The sequence below is a fragment of the Triticum aestivum genome, chromosome 6B (assembly GCF_018294505.1).
Source record: "Triticum aestivum cultivar Chinese Spring chromosome 6B, IWGSC CS RefSeq v2.1, whole genome shotgun sequence".
In the NCBI taxonomy this organism is placed as follows: domain Eukaryota; kingdom Viridiplantae; phylum Streptophyta; class Magnoliopsida; order Poales; family Poaceae; genus Triticum; species Triticum aestivum.
Window position 1 is genome coordinate 612,419,800 of NC_057810.1, and position 3,963 is coordinate 612,423,762.

Below are 3,963 nucleotides of genomic sequence, written 5' to 3' on the forward strand. Positions count from 1 at the left end.
AACTTGCTGACTCCTGTTGCCAACCTGAAATTGGGAGGAATCACTGCGGCTCTGATAGCTCTGCTGAAACATTCCGGACCAGAAACGTGCACTCGACTGCTTGTGGGCGCATCTCTGTCGAGTCCACCTCGATGGGCTCTGTTCCGGTCGACCAAGCCTTGCACGATAATGGATCGCGCATCGAAGCCTGGTTCTCTGGGGTCGAATGGAACTCTTCGCCCCGCACTGAGGTAACGTCTGTCATCTTGCTGCCGAGGAGCGTAAGACCCACCCCTCGGAGGGGAAGTGGGCACTCGACGCCTATCATCTCGGTCGTGTCGGTCTCCATATTGGTCTCGCCGATTCTCGCGCCCTTCACGCCACGGAGGCGATCTGGGACTGTGAGCCGACTGAACCGTATTCACAGCGACGGATCGACTGTGAATTCTGTTGCGCGACTGCGACATGGCTGAATTCTGATCTCCTGCTGCCCGGAGCAGATCCCTGATCTGCATCAAGCCTCTGCCAGCTTCCGACTGAGAGGGCTGGATGGACTCTGCTATACGGGTCGCAGCTGCTAAATTCTGGATTAGGGTTCGATATACCTGAGTCGGCGGGAAGAGTTGACGTCGACTGGCGTCGGGAACTCGTTGCCGCGCGCGCTCGTCGAGTGCTCACTGAAGATTCTCCAGGAGAGCGCGTTCGGCCAAATTGGCCAAACGTGCCTCCTCCAAGGCGCGAGCCTCGAGGGTTTCTCCTGCGATGGGAGTATGCAAGGCATCCATGTTCCTGCGGCGAAGTTCCTCTCTTTGCAGAGAGTCGAGTTGCTCGGGCTGGTACTCTTCGTGGTCTCGTGCGGGGTCGCCTCCGTCGCCTGCCCCACCATCACGGGCGAAGCCAGGGGGGCTGCGAGGCCCGTCGACCATCAAGATTTCCACCGCTGGATCACTGCTATCGCATTCTGATGCAGTCTCTACGGAACCAGTCGACAGATCGAACAGGCCGTAGAGAGATTCGTCGGGCTCGATTGCCGCAACTTGGGTGGTGGCCGTCTGGCGAGCCACCGCGTGTCTCACCCACCGTTGAAGTCTCGACCGACCCGAGCGCCTGTGCTGGCGGGAGACCGGGAGGGTGGTCGATAGGGGAGTCGACCGATATGGGGTTGACGGTTGCCGCAGCAGAACGCCGCGGACACATGCGCCAAAATGCGTCGCACCGCGGACGGGGAGCGCATCGATGTCGAGTGGAGCCTCCTGGAGCCAGGAGGAGTCGTCGGCGACGAAGGTGAGAGCACCGAGACGAATCTCTCGACCCTCAACCAAAACTCTAGCAGCTACCATGATGAAAGTACTCGGAAGAATCGCAACTTCTCCACAAAATCGCTAAAACACCGGCCCCACAGTGGGCGCCAACTGTCGTGGATCTAAGTCTGACAGTAGAGTGGGGGGTAGGTATGGAGAGGCAAGGTCCTAGCTATGGAGAGGTTGTAAGTACAAGAGATGTACGAGTTCAGGCCCTTCTCGGAGGAAGTAAAAGCCCTACGTCTCGGAGCCCGGAAGCGGTTGAGTGGATTATGTGTATATGGATTACAAGGTGCCGAACCCTTCTGCCTGTGGAGGGGGTGGCTTATATAGAGTGCGCCAGGACCCCAGCCAACCCACGTAATGAAGGGTTTAAGGTACATTAAGTCCGGGGCATTACTAGTAACACCCCACATAAAGTGTCTTTACTATCATAAAGTCTACTTACTTACAGACTGTTGCAGTGCAGAGTGCCTCTTGACCTTCTGGTGGTTGAGTGAGTCTTCGTGGTCGAGTTCTTCAAGTCAGTCGAGTGAGTCCCTCGTAGGTCGACTGGAAGGTGATCTCTTCTAAGGGTGTCCTTGGGCAGGGTACTTAGATCAGGTTTGTGACCCTACCCTAGGTACATGACTCCATCATGGTGGAGTCCGGGCATGCCTGGACGACGGGGAAGCAGATGCCCTCCTCCCCGCTACATCGGCCTCCGCCGCCTTCTTCGTCACCGTGACCCTCGTCTGGCGCGCCGACGTCCCTTGAGCCAGCTGCAGCTGCGTGGCCCGTCCAGGGCGGACCGGCTCGCCGGAGGCAACCCGCCACAGAATTCGCCCCCTCCTGGCGGCCGGAGGATCGGGGGCCGTGATCTCCTCCCCTTCATCCTCCTATGAGGCCCCCTCGACAACGTACTCAACAAGGGGGGGGGGGGCGCTGGCGCCGCTGGCTTCCCTAGCGGCCGCCGCCCATCGGGCAAGGTCCTCCTCCTCCACTTCTGCCGCGGTGCTGTCCACCGTCCCGCCAGCGCTGCCGGCCTCCGCGGCAAGCTTTGCCGACTCCTCGATGAGCCTTGCCTCCCGCAACCTGGCGGCGATGTAGTCTAACTCCTCCTGAGAGGTATCCTGGACAAGCCGCGGCTCAGCGGCAACGTACACCTCGTGCAAGGTGTCGAACAACTCCTGCACCTTGAGCTCGTCAGGCTCAACCCAGCTCGGGTCAAGGCCATGTGCGTTGAAGAGTGGCATCATGGCGATGATCTCCAACCTGCAAGAGTTGTTGCTGAGCGGGACCACTCCCGCCAGCAGCTTGAAGACAGGCTCCTTGTCCACCTTGCCGGCCTTCGCGGCAGCCCTTGCCACCTTGCCGGACCGCTCGACCTCGCCTTCTTCATTCACCTCAAGCTAGAAAATCCGCTGGCAGAGATGGGCGTGCCTCAACACCGTCAGATTATGGTCGAGGTCGGGGCGGAGCCTCATGATATCAGCAGCATTGACAAAAAGCCAGGCTGGCCTCCCCTTGTCGTGCAGAGGAGCGATCCGGCGGCGGATGAAGTCCGCGCCAATCATCTCAAGGGTGAGCCTGGCCCGGGTAAGCCGGAGGATTCTGGTGGTGATGACCGTGAGCTTCTCGTCGTCAACGTCGACGTCGCCCCAGTCCTTCCCACGGACCGGTGCCACCCGACGGACTTCATAGAACATCGGCGGGTTCTCCTCTTCGATGAAGCACCACCGGCCCCGCCACTCTTCCCACCTCTCCTTCATGGCGCCATCTGGGTATGCTCCCTTGGCCCTCGGGATCCAAGCAACTCTGCCGGTGATGGTGCCTCCCTTTTGGATCCGAGGGGAGAAGTAGTGACGGAAGAGCGTCGTATTGGGATGAACCCCGACGAAGCCCTCGCAGAGGTGCATGAAAAGGGCGATGCATGCCACGACATTTGGGGTAAAATCCAGAAGGCGGAAGCCAAAGGTGTGCATGATGTCCTTGAAGAAATCAGAGAAAGGGGGACAAAGCCCGCAAGAGAAGTAGTCGACGAAGAAAGGGTACCGATTTGGGGCGGGCCCGGCGCTGGCAGGGACGACGCGCGTGGCCGGATGCCCTGTTGTTTCTCCCCCCGTCTTCACGCCCCACAGAAGTTTGTAGTACTCTCGGAGTATTGGCACGTCGACCGTCGAGGGAAAGAGGGCGGACAGCACCCGTCGCGCCACCAGCTCACTCTCCGATGGCTCCGCCACGCCGGCATCTCTGGCTACCCCCTTTTCCTTTGGTGGATTTGGGTGCCATTGCGGTCGCAGAAGGCGGGGGATGGCGGGAGCGCGTCGACGATGAGCGAAAGCAGGGGGCTCGAGGAGGAAGAAATGGGGGCGGTGATACGTCCATTTTGCATCATGCTTTTATGACAATATTTATTGCATTATGGGCTGTTATTTCATGTTATGTCACAATACTTAAGGCTATTCTCTCTTATTTTACAAGGTTTACATGAAGAGGGAGAATGCCGGCAGCTGGAATTCTGGGCTGGAAAAGGAGCAAATATTGAAGGCCTATTCTGCGCAACTCCAAAAGTCCTGAAACTCCACGGAATATCTTAAATAAATAAAGAAAAATTGTCGCCAAAGATGAAGGCCAGGGGGCCCACACCCTGCTAACGAGGGTGGGGGCGCCCCCCTGGGCGCGCCCCCTACCTCAAGGGCCC